Here is a 24,535-nt window from a genome sequence, read left to right on the forward strand (position 1 = left end):
GGGGTCTAATCGGAGCTGTGGCTGCCAGCCTACACCAGAGCCACAGCAACGCAGGATCCGAGCCGCGTCTGCAACCTACACCACAGCTCACGGCAACGCCGGATCGTTAACCCACTGAGCAAGGGCAGGGACCGAACCTGCAACCTCATGGTTCCTAGTCGGATTCGTTAACCACTGCGCCACGACGGGAACTCCTTAAATTCATTTTTGATATTTTGTTTTGTTTTGTTTTCTTCCAGAAAAATAACCATTTAAAAAACTCAGTTTGGGGAACAATTGGGTAGAAAATGTCACCACTGTGTTCATAAGACAGAACAAAGTGGGAGTGGAATAGGTGGCCAAATCAATTCTTCAAAACTCCCTCTGAAATACAATTCTTGAAGATTTCTTTAAAATGTTTTTCTAAGTTAGAGATAAAGGGGTGGGTTATTTTTGCCCTGTGTTTTATATGTATTGTTGATGCTATTTGTTCAAGAAAACTTCTTTGCTCTGTTCCAAGATGAGATAAGGGAGATAAATATAAATCACTATAAACCAAGATTATTTAACAGGGTAGAATTCAGTTAGAATTTCTTAGAAGTCAGAAAGCAATTATTTCTATTAAAAATAATTCATTAGGCACTCATGAGAAAAAGAAAAGCAGAAGGTAAACCTTTTGTAGTTATGAATATTTTACAAGTTAAATATAACATGAACCTATTACTAAATATTAGCAAGTTAAGGAAAGACAAAATTATGCATTTCTATGACCCTAACACCAACATATTAGCATGTTTGTATATTTATCTAGTGCTTTTCCAGTGCACCTGCCTCCATATATGTGTAGTCATAGTATGTTGCAATTTCTAACCCACTTTTTGTAAATGATTACACTGTTTTTAGAGTAGGTTTAGGTTTACAGAAAAACTGAGTGAAAAGAGACTTTCCATATAAATCCTTTGCTCCTTTTGCAAAGTTTCCCCTATTATTAATATACTGCTTTAGTGTGGTACATTTGCTGCAAGTGTACCAACATGATATATTATTATTAACTAAAATCTATAGTTTATATTAGGGTTATGTTAAGTCTGTGTTCTACTGTTCTGTAGGTTTCACCAAATGTATACATGTGTCCACCATGACAGTAGTTTCACTGCCCTAAAGTCCCCTGTGCTCCCCCTGTCTCCTTCCCTCCTTCTCTAAAGCCCTGGAAACCACCAATTTATTTTTTACAGTCTCCCTACTTTTTTCCTTTCCAGAATGTGATATAGTTGGAATCATACACTGTCTAGTCTTTCAGATTGGTTTCTTTGACTTAATATATATTTACAGTCCTTCAGTCTTTTCATGGCTTGCTAGATCATTTCTTTACAGTGCTGAATAATATTCCATTGTCTGGATATACTGTAGTTTGTTTATCCATTTACCTAGTAAAGGGCATCTTGGCTGGTTCCAATTTGGGGGCAATTATGTACAAAGCTGCTATAAATATTCATATGCAGAATTCTGTGTGTCCCTAAATTTTCAACTCATTTGGGTAAATACTAGTACTGCTGGATTGTACAGTATAACTGTGTTTAGCCCCAGGAGAAACTACCCAACTACTTTCCAAAGTGGTTGTATTTATTTTGCATTTCCGCTAGAATGAATTAAAGTTCCTATTTTTATGCATCCTCAACAATATTTGGGTTGTCAGTATCTCAGTTTTCAGACATTCTAATAGGTGTTTTATTTGCATTTCCCTAATGATCTATAATGTGGAGCATCTTTTCACCTGCTTAGAGGCCATCTATTGTTTTCTTTGATGAAATGTCTGTTCAGCTATTTTGCCTAGTTCTTTCTCTTTTTTTTTTTTTTTGGCTTTTTAGGGCTGTATCCTCAGCATATGGAGGTTCCCACGCTAGGGGTCCAATGGGAGCTACAGCGGCTGGCGTATGCCACAGACACAGCAGCACAGAATCCTAGCCTCGTATGCGACCCACACCACAACTTACATCAACGCCAGATCCTTAACCCACCGATCCAGGCCAGGGATCAAACCCAAAACCTTATGGTTCCTAGTGTGATTTGTTTCTGCTGCGCCATGATGGGAACTCCTGATTTGCCTAATTCTTAATTGGGTCATTTATTTTCTTAATTGTTGCATTTTAAGAGTTCTTTGTATATCTTCTACACAAATATTTATCAAGTATGTTGCAGATGTTTTGCAAATGTTTTTTCCTAGTCTGTGGCTCATCTTTCCATTCTCTTAACATTGTCTTTCACAGAAATCAACCTTTTATGGGAATGAAGACAATTCATCAATGTTTTATTTTACAGATCATGCCTTTAGTATTTTATCTAAAAAAATCATTGCCAAACACAAGGTCATCTCAATTTTATCTGACAGATGTTAAACAGATGTTCAACAGTTTCACATTTTACATTTAGGTCTATGATCCATTTTGAGTTAATTTTATAAAAGACTTAAGATCATTGTCCACATTTCTTCTTTTTCTTTCTTTTTTTTTCTACATGTAGAATGTCCAGTTGTTACTGAATCAGTTTTTTTAAAACCTTGTTAGTCTGATAACTATTAGAATATTCTGAACTGTGTTTAAAAATTTCCTTGCAATTTAACATAAAAATTGTCTTCAATTTTATTGCAATCAATTGACAGAATTAAAAAATGTCATTTTTTTTTAAAAGGCAAATACAGGCACAGGGTTTGAAACATGGCAAGCAATGTGGGCCAGCAACAAACTACCAACACTGCAGAACAGTCCCCTGGCTATTCCTGAGTGAATCTATGTGAAAATGAGAAATGACAGAGAGCTTCAGGGCAGCTTGCATGCTTATAACCAGCACTTAAATATGATATTGGCAGATTTGGAAGAGTCTGTGACAAGTATAGAAACTGATGAAGAAACATAGGAAGAGATATACAAATTAACAAAACAGAATATTCCATTGGTCTTTGTCCAGGTAGATGGTGTTTGGCTACTTGCCCCACCATTGAGAGTTGGCTGAAACAAAGAATTTATTCTGGATGGAAATGGGAGATGTTGTGTGATAGCTTCTTTAAATGCAGAAGACACCCAAAAGAGAAACCTGAGTACATTTCAATATTAGGAAATAACTAAGAATTCTTCCACTCCTGAAATAAGTTAATTTGCAAATAACTCAGAAATTCTTAAGCTAAATGGCATTTTTATTTTTCTCCAACTCTTCCAATAAATATGATCACCAAGATGCAGAACGATTTTTCAGGAACTGATTTGCTCCATTGCTTTTCAGACAATTTCTGGGGTTTTTTCCTTTAAATTAAATTTGACATTTCCTTTTTTTTATTTTTAAAAAAAGGCAAATATACAACTCCCCTCTAAATATGAAATAATATACTTTAATTACATCTAGAAAGACCTATTCATAAGTTCTATGTCCAAAGTTAAATCAGACTATATACCATATATCATTTTAAACTTATCCTTGGGCATAGGTTTATCTTACAGCATTAGGATAAACTGAATTTTTTTTAGAAGCATTCTCTGACTTTTCCCATATTGAAATTCAGAAAAAAAATGAAAAGCTTAAAACTAATTTGTTTCTTATTATTTACAGCTATATGTGTAATGTACTTTATGCGTATTAAAGACATAAGTATCTGAAAGCACATACACTTTTAAACTGTGTGTGTGTGGTGGGTATAACACATGTATAAAATTATGTAATGAGGGAATGTGACATAGGTTTGAAAGTCAAATGGACTTTGGCTTAAATGGTATTTGCAAGTAATAGCTAAAACTGGACAACTGAGTTTGAGTTTTATTAGCTATAAAATGAGAGGAAATTTACAGTTACTTTGCAGTTATCATCAATGTGAAATTAAGTACCTGTTGCAATCTGATTTAGTAGTTTTTAACACCAAGAAAGTTCTTTATAGACATATATTCTTCAGTCATTTCATTCTCCCCCAGCTACAGAATTTTCAGTCAGTGCCATTTGAATTTATGTCTTGATTAACCAGAGCACTAAATATTAGGAGAGCTTTGAAAATAGGAGGGAAGAGACCTACCACCTATCTTCCCAGATTTTTTTTTAATATAGATACAGAGATCTTATGAAAATGGGGGAAAACCAACACATATAGAAATATAACAGAGATGAAAGACTGAGTCATAGTGATGCAAGTAACAGACTTTCTGGGAACAGATGAAGTGTGTGTGGTCCACAGCCAAGTAAAAGGACATCTTCAGATTTCCTACTTATGTCATGAGATACACACTGTTTTTTCCATTCAAATCGATACCAGATAGGAAAAAATTCTTCAACTTTTCAGTCATTCACTGAAAAATATATCTGTTCCCAGGACCATTCACCATGCTCAAACCCATTTCAAAGCAGCCATTCTCCTTCCAGCAGGCAAAAACTTTCATCCTTGTCTGGACCACAGAGTGTGTAGTTCTCAGCATGTTCATTTTATCCATTATCCTCTCTACTTCTATTTATAATGTCTCCTCTTTTCTCCATCATCTAATATATTCACGTCTACCCTTCTCAAACAGAAGATGTCTCCCATGCAGCCCATCCCCTTCTGGCAGCCACCCCACCTGCCTCCTTCCCTTCACAGTTGAGTCCACAGAGGCCTCTCTGCTTGCCAACTCCAGTTCTCACTGTGGGCTCACCGTCATCAGCCTCCCCCATCGCATTTTATGCTGCTGTTTCCCAAAGTTCATTCGAGACTTTGTGGAAGTGAAATCCTACAAGTGTTCTCAAGTCCGTGACTTCCTTATACACTGTATGTCCAACACAACCTCACTACACCCGTGAAGTTGACATCCATCTGCACATCTTTATTTACATTACATGAGATGTCTCACTTGAGCTCCAGATTTACATACAATTTCCCTGAAGGCTTGTCCACTTGTACATGTTATAGTCTTGAAAAACTCAGCACACAAACACCCCTTCACCAGTTTCAAAGGGATCCCATCAAAGTGGCCACCTCCTTGTGTCTCTACCAACCAGCCCAGTTGCCATGCTAGATGCCAGTATATCAGCAAGCCCTTCACGTGGCCTCAGTACTGCCCTGCCTGTGGCTGCTACCTGAGACCAGGGTGTCATCATTTTTCATGTGATTAACTACGAAAGCCTCATGGCAAGCCTTTCTCCAATCCATTTCCCACACTGCCTCAGCCAGGAACCTCATCAGTTAGCTAAAAATATGACTCTCCCACTTTAAATGTGTAAATTACTTTTAGAGTGAAATGCAATTACTTAGTATAACATAAAAACACCCCTTCATTCTTTGCATGTGCCTCACTGCACAGCAGCGCTATATGCACACTCTGCTCTAGTTTTATGGAATGGTGTTTATATCCTTGAATAGGCTATGATCCCTCAACAAAGCTGCATTCATTACTATTTCCCCAAGGTTAAACAAAAAAAAAAATTCTTGAACCTATTGTAGCCAATGAGTATCTGCAAAATGAATGACTGACTTCCATATAAGAAATTGAAAAAATTGTCTTACCTAGAGTGGAAGCTCTAAGCAGGAGATTCAGATGAAAGTGATTTTGAAAGTAAGCAGTTGAATCCACACAATTTAATATTCTAAAAAATAGAGCGCTAATAAGGCAGAGGAGAAACAGAAATGACTATGTTCTGCTGTTGCTGCTGAATGGGTATTGGACTGGATATTGGAGCAGAACTTTGAGATAGTAATTCAGTCACGACAAAATAAAGGCCTAGAAAACAATTCTACGTTAGGACTGGAGAACAAAGGAAGAGTAATTACATTTATTTACAAATGTAGGCCATGCACTCCCAAGCAATCCACTACTCTCTACCACACGTGGATTATGGCCAAGCCTTGCAATTTATTATATAAAAGGCACAGGGCAAATAAAGAATTGGAATTTTCTTAGTTCATTTGCTTTAATGATGAGGGTATGTCAGATAGTGCAAAATTTCTAGGATTGTAGATTTCAACAAGGGTCTCTGTTGGGCCTAATGCACCCATCAGAAACTAGTATTTAATGTATACTCTATGTTGAATATGAAAATGAATAATTACTTCCATGAAAACCACTGAAAAAGACATACTTTTCCATTTAATCCTGTATAGGCCTCATTTTATTTTAATATCACCCTAAGAAACAAACTCATTTTTCATTGTTCACTGAATATTTATGTTGTTCTTTTAAGATGCAGTCTATCATTTTGTTATGCTATAACATTTCCAACTTTCATATAAATATAAAATCAATCTAATTGCATTCATGTAAAGAGATAAGCCCTCGGAATGGAAATGCCAGGCATGCACACAAAAGGCAAATTCCTTTCCTTTCACACTGAATACCAAGCACAAGCTTTTATTTTTCAACATATAATTAAATACGATTTGATTAGTAATAGATGCAAATGGCTTTGTCACCCCCCCACACCAAATGGTTTTTAAAAATCCCTGCAATTAGGTATTTGATTTTCCATCTACCTGTCTGCAGAGCATGTCTATTTTTTAACTGATTCCCAATTGTCAGGGTAATTGCAGACATGTTGAAAGCAGCTGCACCCCCAGGTGCATTCCTCTTAGTTCCCATGAAATCATGATGACCCTACATATCACTGGTCCTTGAGAGACATGTGATGTAGAAATGAGGTCACGTACTTCTCAGCACCTTAAAGGTCAAAAAATCCTGTGACCTAGGAAGGTTTTTTTCACTCCAAATTTGACCCCTATGAATTAATTTTGAGTGAAGCTGTAAGACACAATTTTACTTCGTATTTTCATATTTATAAGATTATAAATGATTAAGTATTTTTCATTTTCACTCTATTTTTTAAATTTCCTAAAACTCTTTAAAATGTGCATAACTTTTAGGGTTTTCTTTTTGCCTTTTTAGGGCTGCACCTGTGGTATATGGAAGTTCCCAGGCTAGGGGATGAATTGGAGCTACAGCTGCCAGCCCACACCATAGCCACACCTACACCACAGCTCATGGCAATGCAGGGTCCTTAACCCACTGAGCAAGGCCAGGGATCGAACACACGTCCTCATGGATACTAGTCAGGTTGATTACCAATGAGCCAAAGCAGTAACTCCAAGATAAAATGTGCAATTAAAACCCATCACGAACCAAGTAAATCTTCACATAGACTGAATCCAGGGAGCCCACCAAATTGGCTGGTATTCTGAAAAACATCTACTGGTAGGGGAATAACATGAACAATCCCATCATCTTTCAGCATGCCAAAAATGTAGGAAGATCAAACATCATGGGTCTTTGGGAGAGAGTGGAAGAGAAGAAATCATTCCAGAAATAAGAAACTCCTGGTCTTACAGTGGGGCATATGAATTAGTCAAAGCTAACAATACTCTTCTAACTAGAGCCACTTCTAACCCACATATTTTTGCTGCTGTAATGGCTCCTTTCAAACAGACTCCCATTGACTCCCACATTCCAACAATTGTTCACTCCAGAGAGGAGTTCGTCAGTCCCTACCCACCTGAGAGGACAGACAGCTGTGTCTATGGACCTTTGTATTTAATGGTGCTGGTCCTGTTTGGATGTCCAAGAAGACAGGCATCTGTGGTTAATGGGACACTTACCACACTCTCCTGCTATGGTAGCTTTCAAGTTGTATGTCTGTTAATCTGGCACAAGAATAGAGCAAAAAGATGGTTGGTGTTACTATATGAATAAGGTACCACCAACAGGATGTCATGGGAGGGATGTATACAGCCTATCACTTCTTGAAAAGATAATTAGCCTCTGCTTTTTTTTTTTCTTGCCTCCTTTTTTTTTTTTTTCCTTTTTAGGGCCATACCAGTGGCATGTGGAAGTACCCAGGCTAGGGGCTGAATGAGAGCTTTAGTCGCCAGCCTACACCACAGCCATGCCAGATCCAAGCTGCATCTGTGACCTATACCACAGCTCATGGCATTGCTAGTTCCTTAACCCACTGAGGGAGGCCAAGGATTGAACACTCATCTTCATGGATAATAGTCAGTTTTGCAACTGCTGAGCCATGATGGGAACTCCACAGCCGCTACTTTTTCCTCCCATTTCCATGGAGGTGTTTGGGGAGCAAACTCTGATCATACTCTGGAGCGCAGAACCCTATGACAATGGAGGAGCTACAGCTGAAAAGGATCCTGGATCCCTGGATGGTGCCATGTGCTAAGCATCTCTACCAGCTACAGATGGCTCACCTCTGGATGATTGTTTGGAGGAAAAATCAACTAAAGCTACTGTGTCTTTTAAGTCTTTTTGATACATCAACTGAACTTACATCCCAATAAAGAAAAAGATATTAATTGAAACCTCCTACTAGTTTTTCAGGATATATTTAATTTTTTCAAGGATTTTTAAAAAGGCAGTGACCCAAAAAGCAGATGATTTTCCTCTAAGTGATAGAACCATACATATTTGGCTTTAAACGAAGCCTTAAGGGATGATCTAGTCCAGGAGAACAAACACAGAGTGAATGTTCCCTCTCACTTTCTACGTTATCCTGCCTGTGCTGGGAGATACTTAAAATAAATCCTGAAAGTTTTCCCTTGGAGCCTGAAGGCAGCTCCATCATCATTCTCAACACAGAGTTTCATGCAGCCGTCATGGACTGATTGCAGTCAGTGCAGCAACTCGGAACTATCTGCTCTCCTTCAAAGAGTTCGATCTTCTCATTTTACATAAGAGGAAATAGACCAAGGGTTCAGCCCAGGCTAGTTTCTTGAGTTTCCGAACATGAGGATTATGAAGCATTTCATCACAAAAGAGAAGAGGGCCAATTCTCTGTGCATTAACAGCTGCATCTAAAACATTTTAATTTTTGAAGGGATTCTTGATGATAAGCTCTCAACACTTGATTCATTTTATGGAATGTTCTCAAAACGTGGTTACAATTACCTAAAGAAACATCTGGATGTATCTGGCAACATCTATATAGGGGCCTTCTATGTCTGTGAGTCCAACAAATATAGCTCCAGAATCTAGACCAGCCCTCCATTCACCTCTACCACTCAAAATGCAGAGGCCATACCAGCTTTTTTTTTACTTCTAAAATTAAACTAACCCCAGACCTATTCATATTCTTTGTAAAACCCCATCTCTTGCCTTTCATGGTTTTCCTCTGGCTCTGAGGGTCGATTTGTGCCAGCCAGTTCACGCCATCTTGGTTCGTGTCCCACGGTGTTCGTGTCTACTGAGTCCCAAGTAATCTATAGCCTTTACCTATGGCTACTCTCAGACCTCTCAAATTTTTTTTTTTTTTTAATAGCCACACCTGCAGCACACAGAAGTTCCTGGGCCAGGGGTCCAAGCAGGACTGTGCTGCAGCAGAGGCCTATGCCAATAGCCACACCTGAGCTGAGGCACATCTGCAACCTACATCACAGCTCACGGTAATGCTGGCTCCTTAAGCCACTGAGCAAGGCCAGGGATCAAACCCACATCCTCGGGGAAACTATGTTAGATTCTTAAACCGCTGGGCCACAATAGCAACTCTTCAAACCTTTTCTTTTTCTTGGACTTTTTTTTTTGAATTGTTTATAAATAATTAAAAATTAAACATTATGTTCAGGCATGCAACATAATGGTTCGAACTTGGCATATATTGCAAATGATCACCGCAACAAGTCTAGTTAGCATATATCACCATACATAGCACCACATGTTTTTTTCTTTTGATGAGGACTTTTAAGATCTATTCACACTTTTCAGAACGTGTTGTACTTTCCAAAAGGTTCTGATGGTGCTATTTTAGTTTGCAGAAAAACAAACAACTTGAAGTGATGACTGGCCATCCCAGATGCAGACGGACTTGCAGGCTCACCATCCCTGTGCATTTCCACTGGCCAATGCCCTTCCATGCTCTCCCTCATGATACTGCCCTTCACTACCAAGACACATGATTTAACACCCAGGACAATGAGAGTCGCACTATTTCTATGTGTCACATCCTCTAGCCTCATGGAAGACATGGAAGAAACTTTAATATTTCTGTTTAAAAATTACTGTTCCCTGAGGTGGCATGAAATAGCCAAGTGGTATAATTTCTCTCTGAAATGGATGCTGATTCTTAGATGGCAGAGGACCTAATATCCAGTGTTTTAAACTTTATTCATTTATCTTGAGATACCAACCATCTGACCATATTTGACTAGACTATATGTGCCCCTCCCTTTCAAGGTTAAGGATTCATCTCCTCTGCTTCCACTCTTTAAAGATCTGGATAAATCCCTCATGGCCACTTTCTTCCAACAGTAGGCTTTCTAATCCCTTGTTTTGGCTTCCATGTTCCTTAAAGAAGATCTGACTAAAGCCTTAGGTTCTGTCTCAGGGTGTTGTGTCCACTGACATGTCCTAGAGGTCCAGCACCTGTTGAGGTGTAGAAATGGCCCAGGGCACAGCCCAGGTACCTGTGGGCCATTTCCACCTGAACAGCCAGAGCTTGGAAGAAGACAGGTGCACTCAGCCCTCCGTTCTGGGAGGAGCATCAGTACCTTGGGCACTCAGCTCTCCTGAAATACACTTCCTTTGGCATCACAGTCAATTTCAAGGTCAGGGGAAAGCTGTTTTCTGAGGTACCAGGCAAAGCGTGTATCCTAATGATAGAAGTTCATTTCATAAGCACAACAAGTGCTCAGAACTAAGGAAATTCAAAGTGGAAATAGGTAGGCACCACTTGAACAGTATTCTCACAAAGCCATTAAAGTACTTCTCACATCTAAACCCAGGACTGTGCTGTCATGGCCCATCTGAAATAGGTTAGCTGGAAGTATGGAAAGACCCAGCCAGGAAAATCTTCTTTTAAACAGTTTCTCTGGGAACAGGTTTAAAATGCAAGCTCTTAGTCCACTGAAGAGCAGTACACCCCTCTGGCCCTTACTATGCTCACTGGGTACCTTGGAGTCCATGCTGGCTGCTGGTGGCATTTCAGAAAGTCAGAACATGAAGCACAAAAGCAATTAGCTAATAATTTGAAAGTAAAAACCAACAACACTGTCCAGGTATCCCTTTTTTCCAAGTTAACTTCCTAGGTATCTCTGCTCCCTTTAGCTTATGACAACCATACTGTTGCTGCAGATTTCCTGTTGTCTTTCCCTTCCTACCAGGTCAGACACATCTGTTAACCTCAGCTCTAAAAGCTGGGTCAGCCAGCATCTGTGGTCCTCTATCAGGAAGAGCAGTCCTTATTTAACTCTGAAGCCTAAGAGCTCACATATGACACATGGGCACTGCTGTGCATAAAGCTGCCCCACTTTGTATTGTTTCCATGAAGTACACATAAGAGTCCGTTATAAGTTGAAAATCAATGTTGAAAAAAAAATCCTCGAGGGCAAATCAGACTATTCAAATATAAGAGAGGGAAAAACAGGTAGAGGGAAAAAAAAAACTTAATTCTGATTTTCTTCTTATGATTAAGATTTTAGTGATGAAATTTAAGAACACATTAAAACTTCTAAATTAAATGATTTTTGACCTAGCATCTTAGAAACCAAGCTGGCTCTACCAAAGGAAGATAAGAAGCATCAGTGGGATTGTCACCACCCTGAGCTCATTTTAAGCTGTGTTTAGAATTAAGAGTGATGTTCATTTTGCCTCCCGACAATGCTATAGGTGCATGGAATAGCCCTAAATGCGTGGAGTGACATCTTTCAGTCTTTTTTGAGCATTGAGAAGACCTCCGAATCCACACTGAAAAGGTTCACGTGGGACCTGCATAGGTTAGTTAGCTGGGATCCTGCAACACTAGGGCCGCATAAACCAAAAGAAGCTGCTAAAACATCACAGGAAAAATCCAGACAGTTGATTCAGCTAGAACTGACTTCTTTGTTACGAAGTCCTTACCTGATGCTTATCAGCCAGTCTGACAGCACAAGACAGCCTTTGCCAAAGCTAACTATCCAATTAGATTAAATGCCCAGGGCTGCCTTTTCTATCAGGGTTGCCCTCTCAGTGGTAAAAATTTAGGTTTGTGATATTCTCTAATTCATTGTAATTATTTTATCAGTCACTTCTGGAAATTTCTCAATTACCTTTCAATAATAGAACATCCCGTTATTAGTATATATTACTCCCATGTTATATATTATATATTATTCCTAAACTTTGAGAACCTGGAATTATTTTCCCCTTTTAAATAAGAATTTGAAGCCATATAAAATAATCATTAATGGTAACAGTTAAGTTGTATTAAAGGTTTATACATCACATGCTTTTCTCTGTTGATTTTAGCCTACTTTAAAATTACTATGTTCAAAATTTGCCCTAAACGTTAATACAGCATAAGTATCATTACAAACATGTGCAAGTTTTTTCTTTTCTTGGTTTATCAAAAATCTGTTAGGTGCTAGTCAGTGGTGAGACCAAATCATGAGCATGTAGCATGTCCTTACCTTGCCTGGTGAGTCTGGGAAATCTTTGCGTTAGCAGTGATGAGGCTGAAAGCTGCCTATGAATACAGGGTAGGTAGGCAAAGTGACAACAATGGTGTGCATGTGCTCATTGGTGTAAGTGATGCTTTCCAGGGAAAGAGAGTTATGAAAAACAAAGGTACCACCACCTGTGTTTTGGAGTAACCCAGCCCACTAGGAGTTTCCCCAGGGCACTTAAACACCGTACCACACAGAGAGTGGGTAAATAAGATGGAAATATTGGTAGAAGCCAGAAGCAACACCACCTAGGTCATAGCAGGAATCTGGGTCTTTAAGAAAAAATGGGGTGTGTGTAAAACTTTTGAATCAGTGAGTGATACAGTCACTTCTACACTTGAAGAGCTCACTCTTACTTCAGTGGAAGGCAGATGGGTGGGGGTAAGAATGGCTGTGAACAGGACACTGCAAAAATCAGAGTGAGGATGGGCTTTGGACAGAGAAGGTGCCCAAAAAGAGGAAAACACAAGGGCTTGCGTATAAGGGGAAACAGCTGGATTGATGACAGACTAGATGTGGGTAGGGAGGGAGAGGGGAAAGTCATGGTGATTCTTCCATATTCTGGCTTGTGTCATGGACTAGACCATAGATTTGGGCCTGTTGTAGTTGCAGGCATAGCCAATCATGGGACAATTCTCAAACAGGTGACGTTTGCCTCCTGCTCAAACCCTCTCTCTTCCCTCCCCCCCCCCCCACACACCAGACATGGGCTCCTCTCCTCCCCACCTATCTCCCAACACCTCCTTCCTGTTAAATTGTTTACAGGTGGGAACACTTATATCACTTAGGATTTAAAGGGCGTGAGCTACTTCTCTCTGGGCTCCTTTACTTCCTCATGATAAAACAAGATTGAATTCTTGTCAAAAGAATTTGATCAACAGTGAAGACACACAAAACACTTGAGAGGCAGATTTTTTGAGGAACCTGTGCTTTCTTAGTTGCCTGTACTTCTGAGTAAGAAAAACCAGAACACTCCACTCCAGTTCACAATGTTAAAGAATATTGGAGTTGCCGTCGTAGTTCAGTGGTTAATGAATCCAACTAGGAACCATGAGGTTGTGGGTTAAAACCCTGGCCTTGCTCAGTGGGTTAAGGATCCAGCGTTGCCATGAGCTGTGGTGTAGGTTGCAGATGTGGCTCGGACCCCGAGTTGCTGTGGCTCTGGCATAGGCTGGTGACTACAGCTCCAATTCGACCCCTAGCCTGGGAACCTCCATATGCCACAGGAGAGGCCCAAGAAATGGCAAAAAGACAAAAAAAAAAAAAAAGGATATTCGAAGACTGAATAAAAAAAAATCAATAAATAGAAAAACCCATTAGCTTTCCAGACATTTCATCCATAGTTACAGACAAGAAAAATGTTATCTAGAAGACAAACTTTACTGAAAGGTTTTGTATGAGTGTATTTGTATAAAATATGATGAAGCAAATCTTTAAAAGTCCTTTACTTAAATTAAAAGCTATTTTTTTATCTATGTAAAACTAGTCCCTTTATAGAGCAAACTAAAGTTTTTGAACCTTAAAATGTTTCCACTAGAGTCAATAGATTAAAAATATAATTAAAATAGCAAGTACATTGTACTTAGGGGATCTTCAGCTCAAAAGGGAGAAAATAACTAATACATTAAGATTTCATTAATATGTTATCTCTAGTACTAAATTTTTTATTAATTCTTTTGAATTTAGGACATTTTATCACAAACACCATTTTTAAAGTCACAGAAAAGTTACAGTTTCTCTTGGAAAAATAAAACTCATTATGCCGTACCTTGCTCTAAAATTAATCTTGGCCATATTCATAAATCACCATAGTAAAATAATTTATAATACCAGTATAGCCTTCTATTGAAGGTGATGAAAATGGTCAAGAATGACTTTCTAACAATTTAAAAAATATCGATAGCAGATAAGACTACCAAGAAGTCTGTGGTGACAGAGGAAAGACTACATCTATCCTGTTTTTACTTTCCATCTACGGGCTCATAAGAAAAGGCTTAAGTGACATACTGAACAGCTGAGTTATCTATCAAACCTCAGTTTCTTCTCTGCCCAATTGAGAAAACACCTGGTTGTCTAGATTGAGGAGAACAAATCAAGTGTTTGATAAATAATACTGTCCACTGTTTGCCCAAAAGTATTTCACAGAATGTTAATGGTAGAAGGCAAACAAAAAGTTTTTTTCACTAAATTCAATGTAAACACTTTGCCAAAAAAAAAAAAAAATGCATTTTCTTTGTACTACTGCACTAAGCAAGCTGATGTGGATAAATAATTTTGAAAATCAAGATTAATTAGGCAGCATTTTTCAAATTTAATGTTCATGAATCATTTGGGGATTTTTATTAAGTGTTTGTTTTTAATGGAGTCACTCATGGGTCATGAAACGCACTCCATAAAGTGCTGCCACAATGCAATTCCTGGCATGTCCTAAGCAATTAGTAAAGGTCGATTTTATTTTTTTTTCCCCTCTGGTTAACTTCAACTGATTCAAAATGATTAGAACACAGTAACGAGTGTGAGGTCTTGAGGTCAAACCTGATATAGAACAGAGAGCACTTGATGCTATTCTTATACTTCCTTAATCCTTTTAAACTAAAGGTATCAAGTCAGCCTATGGAGCAATGAAAATAAATTGGTTCTAATTTTTACAAAAGGAAAAGAAACTCCAGTCTATGCCTTTAAATGTCAAGATATGATAATTTAGAAGCATTATCTTAAAACATAAAAGATAGTGATCTACTTAAAATTCTTTCTAAAATGCAATGTCAGAGTGACTCAGTGGTTAACGACTAGGAACCATGAGGTTCCAGTTCAATCCCTGGCCTTGCTCAGCGGGTTAAGGATCTCAGCGGGTTAAGCTCATTGCTGTGAGCTGTGGTGTAGGTCGCAGATGCGGCTCAGATCTGGGGTTGCTGTGGCTCTGGCGTAGGCCGGCGGCAACAGCTCTGATTAGACCCCTAGCCTGGGAACCTCCATATGCTGCGGGTGCGGCCCTAAAAAAGACAAAAAAATCAAAAAATAAAAATAAATAAAATGCAATGTCATGTTTCTAAAAGACACATCTATTCTATTCTTTAAACTATTGCTGAAGTGTTCTCAGTGGAAAAATGAAGTTCATCATTTCTAATATATGATTAGAGTCAGAAAAATGACAAGACTAGATGCTTAGAATTGAGGGTGATGGTGGTGGTGTGTCACAGATGAAGCAAAGGAAAGAAGGGTGATTGGGACAGAGGGATTGAATAAACTTGCATAAACCCAAGAGTCGATTTCAATGACTCTAAGTGTAAAAATAGCACAAGATCCACTTTGAGAGTAGATTCTCTTCCTTCATTCCTCACTACCTTTCATAGCTCTACATTATATCCATCCTGTTTGTTACCTCTTGAGGGAGTCAGACAGTGGTCCAATGGTTCCATTGGATGCTTCTATTTTTCCATCTGTGTTGAGAAATGTGATGGATGCCTTTCAGAAAGCTGACAATCAATAAGGAGACCTAATTCTTATAAAGGGGATCAGCTGCCTTTGTCCTAAAATACAGATCCCTGAACTAAACAACTTTGCATTATACTGAGTAACCAATCATTATGTCAACAAACATTTGCTAAAAACCTCCTCTGGCTGCATACAAAGGACATGATGTCCCATAACATGGAGTTCAGCTTGTAGGTAAAAAGGAGTTATCACATCATCTAAGTGGGGATATAATGGGATATAATGGGACAAGGTTTGGCCCGGAATCACTCTTGTGGTAGATTTTAATCAATAAAGATAAGGAAGACCTTGAGAGCCTCCACTTTCATAAACAAACACACTAAATATGCACATAGGGAGTGTTTTCACCTATAAACATAATTGCTTACTTGTTTCCTGACTTCAAACCATCCATAGAACTGTAGCATGAATCACAATTAATAACCTTTAAAGCTCCCCCTTGTTTTAACCTAGTAATTACCTTAAGAGAAGGTTGAAATTTGAGTAGAAATATCAAGTTAGCTTTTCTCATGAGACTCCACTGATGAATACATGAAAGAAACAAGCTCTGTGTATAGACAAGTCCTATGTAGTCAGAGGGAGCTCAGCCTATCTTCAAGACTCTTTTCTGAGTGTCTGTATTTGATTTCACCCCAAGTTTTCACCCCAAGTTTAGTAACTTTGTGAATGGCATTGCTTCTTGATTCAATATGCTTGTATCTTACAGTTATTTCCATACCCCTCTATTCTAATGTGGGGATTATACTTGAGAGGCAATGAATAGTAAATGCTTGATTTCTGCAGGTATATATTTTACTAGTAGTTAATTCCTTATTTTTATTTTTGTTTTATTTTATTTGCTATTTTAGGGCCATGCCCATGGCATATGGAAGTCCCCAGGCTAGGGGTTGAATCTGAGCTGTAGCTGTTGGCCTATGCCACAGCCACAGCAACACAGGAACCGAGTCACCTCTGCAACCTACACCACAACACATGGCAACACCAGATACTGAGTGAGGCCAGGGATCAAACCTGCATCCCATGGATACTAGTCAAGTTCTAACCTACTGAACCAAAACAGAAATTTTATAGTAGTTAATCCTTAGACACTTGCTTCCTTTTATTTATTTATTTTTTTGGTCTGTCTTTTTAGGGCCACACTTGTGGCATGTGGAGGAGGTTCCCAGGCTAGGGGTTGAATCGGAGATGTAGCCTCTGGCCTACACCACAGCCACAGCAATGCCAGATCCGAGCCACGTCTGCGACCTACACCACAGCTCATGCCAATACCGGATCCTTAACCCACTGAACAAGGCTAGGGATCGAACCTTCATCCTCATGGATGCTAGTCAGATTTGTTTCTGCTCAGCCACAATGGGAACTCTGACACTTGCTTCTTAATCAAGTTACAGCCTCCATATTGTTGCCTTGTGAGCATATTGTCTTTATTCTGTTGTGATCTCAAATTTGATAAACTTACAAGAGGGAAAAAAAAGCCCAAAAATATAAATGTAGAATTAATAAAAGTTTTAAGTTGGATTTTGGAATTATGGAGGATTTATTTTTCCCAGTTATGTGTTTCCCATTTTTTGGTCATATCATAAAATGGTTTTAAAAATCTTCACATAAGATTACATCAACACAACAAAATATGGCACTTGGGAGGTCATATTAATAAAGAAACAGTTAAGAAATATGCCTTGGAACAAAGAATAAGCCAGAAAATACCTTTAGGGAGGTAGAAGATCGGAGTTCCTATTAAATTTCAGAAGCTCATATCCAGTTGTTTGGAAATTTTTTTTAAGACACTGATATGTACTTACATAATTACTTCTGTGTTGTATGAAAGTTATAACCTCTATGTCCAAGAGTGTAATAAATTAATAACTCATATTTATGTAACTTAGAGCTGAAGGTCAGTAAAATTTAAAGAGCGAAGATACTGAGCAGGGATTTCCATCAGACTTCTTGGTCTTTCACAAGCATCACTCAGCCCTTGTGGTCAGGGCACAATTTCAGAAAGCCACGCCCTTGGACACCAGCTTTATAAATGGCCTTTCTTACCAAGGAGGCATCACACCTGGAAGAACTACCTGGAACTCAAGCACTCATCCAGATCATATATTTAGATGGCAAAGCTCAACACAGTTTATTCCAGTTACACCTACTTAATTCCAACCCATAAGACAAACCACCATAATTTCTTCATTGAACTCCAAACTTTTATCTTATCTTCTGTAATAATTTCTCTGCAAGTACCTGGAAAGAAATCTTCCCAAACAAAGTCACTTCCTGATAGTTCTCAGGATTAAACCTCTTTGAACTCTGTAAAAAGACAAGGAAAGCTCTTGAAGTCTTTACCATGATTGACAAATCCATTCATGACCTGCCCTGAAGACTTGTCTCAGCATCTCTCCCTCACCCTGATCCTGCTCCAATGTAGCCATATAACCCACCACGTTCCCAAATCCTCCTGGTTAATGCCACTTGCCTCAGGTCATCATTCACCGTTTTTTTTATGATCTGTGTGAGACCTTCTTAATCTCATTTTCACTTGGCTAAATCCTGTTTACCCTGTTCTTCTCTATTTATCACCACTTCTTCAGGGAAATTTTCTACAACTGGTTTGAACACTCTGGAAACCCTAGGTTCCTCTATCACAAATCATCAGACATAGCTGTGATTCCATGTTGTGTTCACCATGGAGGTCCACCTTCTTCATCTCCTTCAAGAGAACCTGTTGAGAGAAATGTAATTGGCTGACAGAATCCATCTGCCACTGCTTTGGGTCGACCACAGCATTTCTAGTAAGGCCACTTCAAGCTAGTGATTGCAGACTTACCACTCCTTCACTGAGCACCATCGCTTAGGAAGCTTAACAGTCTGCTGCATACTTTCTCAGAACTGCACTGAGAGTAAGACATTTCCTGTCCAATACTTTCTTTCCCCCATCTTTGCACACATGTCAAACCCACCCTATAGTCAGAAGGCTCTTCTTAATTACTCCTGTTTGCACTCCTTCTACCCTTCACAAGAGGTGTCCCCAGTATCTTGGATATCTAACACCATCTTGATATCAGGTTCTCAGAAGACACAGACAGATTCATGCTAAGATCTGTTTTCCCTGAGAACACACTTTGCATAGACCAAGAATCATTTAAACATTTTTTTCCAATGCCTTATGCCTTGTATGCGGTATCTTCTCAAGCCATACTAATATAAATTTCAAATAATGAGGCAATTAAAATTGTAACAATAGCAAATACCATTGAATGTATACTATTTTCTGGACACTGTGCTAAGCCATTTTACCTGTATTCTCACATTTGACCTTATAAGGCAGGTATCATTATGAATCATACCTGTTCTACAGATGAGAGCATAGTGGCACAGAAAAATATGGTAACTTGCTCAAAGCCAAGTATAGTCAATAAACAGATCATAATCAGCATTGTTTATCCACAAAGGCTAAGCTCTTAGACATTTGCAAGCTCCTTCCCAGTTCCCATCTTGTGAATTCAGAGAAATAAAACAAGTTTTAAAATCACACAGGAGTAGAAAGACTAACTATTCAATGTAGTTGGAAAGGATATGTCAACAACAGAGGAAGATGGAAGGACATTCCTGATAGAGAAGGACAGAGGGAAAGTCTTCAGGTGCATTCAACCAAGAGAAGTTCAAATAGAGGTGAGTTCAAGGAGGAGAAAATCAGGGAATGAAATTGAGCTAAGTTCTAGAAGTAACCATACATCTGCTCTCCACAGAGGAAATACATGGGCATAAATATAGGAGCAGAGAAATGCCAGCCTACTGCAAAAGAAGAATCCACAAGGTGGCTAGGAGACCACTGAGAAATGGAAAATGGAAAAAAGGAAGAATGAGGGGCAGAGCAAGATGTTGGAGTAAGAGATTGAGCTCACCTTCTCCCACAAACACATCTACATGTAAAACAACCCACACAGAACATCAGCTGAATGCTGGCAGAAGAACTTAACCTCCAAAAAGGGCAAGAAACTCTTGACATGACTGGGTAGAACAAAAGAAAAAAAAAAAGAGAGAGAGAGAGAAAAAGACTTAGGAGTGGACTAGCATTCCCAAGAGGGAGCTGTGAAGGAGAAAAGGAACCCACATCTTGGGAAGCCACCTAACTGAAACAAAGATCAGCTGAGACGGAGGGACCTCAAAGTCACCAAGAAAAGCACAGCAGCTGGACTGAGGAGGGCAAAACAGAGTGAAAGCCCCACAGATCATCTGAACCATCGGCCTGGACACCATAGCCTGAGAGGCTCAGGCAGGGGCTGGGCGCTGAGACTTAGGCTCTGGAGGTCAATCCTAGGGATAAGACTAGGGCTGGCTGTGTAGGGACAGGCTAAGGGGCTGAGGAGTAGTGTGCCACAGATGGGGAGTGGTGTGCTATGGGCTGGGGAGTGGAACACCACAACAGAGAGAACCCAGGAGAGAAGGTCCAGGCCCACAGAAGAGGCAAGGTGCCATTGTTGGCAAGGGAGAGAGGGGGAGGGGCAGACCACCATAGAAAACTACCTGCACCCAGGTGGGGTAGCTCTTGAGCAGGCTACAGGTGGCAAGAAGCTTCTTGCTCATTTACAGGAGACTGAGCACTTCTTGTGCAGGCTACTAGTGGCCAGGCACCTCTTATGTGGGCTAAGGGCATCAGGGGACTAAGTGGGATGTGGTGCCTCTTGCACGATATGCAGGTGGCAGGGACAGACCGTGGTGGTCATCTCAGAAGCCAGAGATAGGCATGGCTCCACCTGCGGCCCCAGTCACCTCAGGGGTTGCCAAAAAAAAAAAAAAAAAAAACGAAGAAGAAGAAAGAAAAGAAAAGAAGAAGAAATAGAAAAAGAGGGCACTGCAACCAAGCACCATATGCTGTGGCTCTCTCTCCCCTGGGAACACACCTGCCCTGCAGCTGCCATGGCCAAATGCTCTGGGCAGCACTCAGACACTTGGTCACTGTCCCTTCCCAAGACCTTACAACAAGGAGCAGCTGGTACAGCACCTCCTGCATAGGCTAAATGGGACAGGATGGTTCTTGCATAGTCTGCAGGTGGCAGGGGTAAACCACCACAGTTATCTCTGACTCCAGAGGTGGGCGTGGCCCACCGCCATTGGAATACCTGAACAAAAATCACTTGCAGCCCCAACCACCTCACAGGGCACCCCAGAGAAGGACACTGTGACAAAACACCACCTGTTGTTGCTCTCATTCCCCTGGGAGCACACCTGCCCTGCTGCTGCCACTGCCAAATGCTCTAGGTGGCGCCCAGATGCTTGATCACTGTCCCTTCCCAGGAACCTGCAACTAGGAGCAGTTTATGCAACATCTCCTGTGGGAGCTAAGCAGGACAAGGTGCTTCTGGCATGGTCTATAGGAGGCAGCAGCAAACCACCACAGTTATCTCTGGCTCCAGAAGTAGAAGTGGACTGCTACCACTAGAGATCGGTGAACAGGGACCACTTGCAGCCCCAATCACCTCAAAGGCACCACAGAGGAGGGCACTGTGACTGAACACCACATGTTGGTGCTCTTGCACCCCTGGTAACACACCAGCACTGCCGCCGCCACTGCTGAATGCTCTGGGTAGTACCCACACGCCTGATCTCTGTCACTTCCCAGGATGTGCAGTACCTCCTATGTGGGCTAACTGAGATGGAATGCTTCATGCATGGTCTACAGATGGTTGGGGCAAACCAGCACAGTTATCACTGACTCCTGCTACCACTAGGGGTCCCTGAACAGGCACCACAAGTGATTCCAATCACTTCAGAGGAGGGCACTGCAATCAAACACTAGCTCTTGTTGCTGAGAAGTCACACATCCTGCTCCTACTACTGCCAAATGCTCTGGTCACCTTGCAGATCTTCCTAGAGCATATTACCACCTCCCAGGACCCTGAAACTAGGAGTAACTTGTGCCACATTCCTGCAGGTCCTTGCTGCTTTGAGAACCCAGCAAACAGGCACTGACTGCTGGTCCTATCCATTGCCTCTTCTCCCTGAAAACACACTGAGCATTCTGGGGACAATAGCCTGCTCACACCGAAGAAAGAGATAGCAAATATTCAAACTCCCACACCAAAAATAAATAGTAAACCCCCACAAAATACAAATGGGTTCTCTTGCACAGAAATAGCCTTACAAGACTACAGTTTGGCTTCCCTAAACTCACAGAAAAAGAAATACATAAGCAAGATGAAGAAGCTCAGTAATCATTCCCAGTTAAAGGAACACTAGAATTCACCTAAACCAGTTAACAATGAAACAGACCTCCACAGTCTGACAGACTTTGAATTCAAAAGGCAGATAATGAAAATCATGAAGGAAATAAGGCTGAATATCAAGGAATTAAGAGATGATATGAACAGCAATACAGATTCCTTTAGAAAGGAACTAGAAAATATAAGGAGGAACATAGAAAAATTAGAATTTTTATTTGCAGAGACACAAACTGAGCTGAAGACACTAAAGAGCAGAATGAATAATGCATAGGAATGAATTAGTGACTTGGAAGCTAGAATAATGGAAATCACCCAATCAGGACAACAGACAGAAAACCAAATTTAAAAAAAAATGAAAGGAATATAAGAGAGCTATGGGATAATATAAAGCAGACCAATCTATGCATAACAGGAATTCCAGAAGGAGAAGAAAAAGAAAACAGGATTGAAAATAAATTTGAAGAAATTATGTCTGAAAACTTTCCAAATCTAAAGGAAACATATCAAAATACAGGAAGTAGAGAGGGCCCCAAATAAGTTGAACCCAAATAGGTGCACAATAAGACATATTATAATAAAAACGACAAAAGTTAAAAAAAGGATTTTAAAGGCAGCAAGAGAAAAGCAAAGAGCTAATTATAAGGGAACCCTCATAAGGCTATTAGCTGATTTCACTACAGAAACTCTATAGGCAAGAAGGGAGTGTCAAGATATATTTAAAGTTCTGAAAGGAAAAAATCTGCAACCTAGAATATCCAGCAAGAATATCATGTAAAATAGATGGGGAAATAAAGAATTTCTTCAACACACACAAACTGAAAGAGTACAGCAATACTAAAGCCATTCTAAAAGAAATACTGAAAGGGCTTCTCTAAAAAAAAAAAGTAAGAAGAAATAGGATGGAGGAAACCACATTTGGAAAGCAATCACTTAAATAAACCAGCAAACAGATCTAAACATGAAGGTGTTAAAAAAAAAAAAAAGACTTCAAAATCATACAATGTGGGGAGGGAAAATGAGAAAACATAGACTTTTTTTTTTATTTTCATGATGTGCTTGAGCCTATATGACTATCAGGCTAAAGTAAGCAGATATAGGAAGGGATTCATACTTTAAAAACAGGGCAACCGCAAATCACAACCAAACATTATATCCACAAAAACTAAAAAGAAAAGGATTCAAGTATAAAATAAAGGGAAATCATCCAACCAAAAAAAGGAAGAAAGGAGAAATAGAGAATCTCCTGGAAAACAAGGTTTAAAATGGCAATAAATACATATCTATCAATAATGACCTTTGATGTCAATGGACTGAATGCTCCAAGCAAAAGACACAGAGTGGCAAATTGGATAAAAAAAAGCAGAAACATTCAATCTGTTGTCTATAAGATACTCACCTGAAAGTGAGGGGATGGGAAAAGATATTTCATGCCAATGGACAAGACAGGAAAGCCGGAGTCACAATGCTCATATTAGACAAAATATACTTTAAAATGAAGGTCGTAAAGAAAGACGAAGAAGGGCACTATTTACTGGTTAAAGGATCCATTCAATAAGGGGATATTCCAATTGTCAATATATATGCCCCTAAAAATTTTAAATATCTACATATCCAACATAGGTTCACCACAATATATAAGGCAACTGCTAACAACCTTAATAGGACAAATCGACAATATCACAATAATAGTGGAGGACTTTAATACCCCACTTACAGCAATGGTCAGATCATTCAGACAGAAAATCAATAAGGAAACACAGGCCCTGAATGAAGCATTAGACCAGATGGACTTAACAGATATATACAGAACATTCCATCCAAAAGCAGCAGAATACACACTCTTCTCAAGTGCACATGGAACATTCTCTAAGACTGATCACATTCGGGGCTACAAATCAAACCACAGTAACTTTAACAAAATTGAAATCATATCAAGCATCTTTTCTGGCCACAACGTTATACAACTGGAAATCAACAACAAGAAAATAACTGGAAAAAAAAAAAAACCACAAACACGTGGAGACTAAACAACATGCTACTAAACAACCAATGGATCACTGAAGAAATCAAAGAGGAAATTAAAAAATACCTAGCAGCAAATGACAACAAAGATAAAACACTCCAAAACCTATGTGATACAGCAAAAGCCGTTCTAAGAGGAAAGTTTATAGCAATACAAGCCTACTTCAAGAAACAAGAAAAAGCTCAAACAAGCTAACTTTACATCTAAAGCAGCTTGAGAGAGAAGAACAGACAAGACCTAAAGTTAGCAGAAGAAAAGAAATCATAAAGACCAGAACAGAAATCAATGAAATAGAAATGAAGAAAACCATAGAAAAGATCAATGAAACAAAAAATTGGTTCTTTGAAAAGATCAACAAAATTGATAAAACCTTAGCCAGATTTATCAAGAAAAAAGGAGAGA

At 39.4% G+C, this 24,535-nt stretch overlaps 1 protein-coding gene and 1 pseudogene across 1 annotated transcript in view; one reads left to right on the plus strand and one right to left on the minus strand.

Moving 5' to 3' along the window:
- The window catches only part of CSMD1 (CUB and Sushi multiple domains 1), a 1,865,356-nt gene that overhangs the window by 1,416,396 nt on the left and 424,425 nt on the right, over positions 1-24,535 (minus strand). The gene's annotated exons all lie outside the window — the stretch shown is intronic.
- Positions 2,694-2,988, plus strand: LOC125123068 (U6 snRNA-associated Sm-like protein LSm3; annotated as a pseudogene).

The sequence above is a fragment of the Phacochoerus africanus genome, chromosome 3, assembly GCF_016906955.1.
Source record: "Phacochoerus africanus isolate WHEZ1 chromosome 3, ROS_Pafr_v1, whole genome shotgun sequence".
Lineage (NCBI taxonomy): Eukaryota > Metazoa > Chordata > Mammalia > Artiodactyla > Suidae > Phacochoerus > Phacochoerus africanus.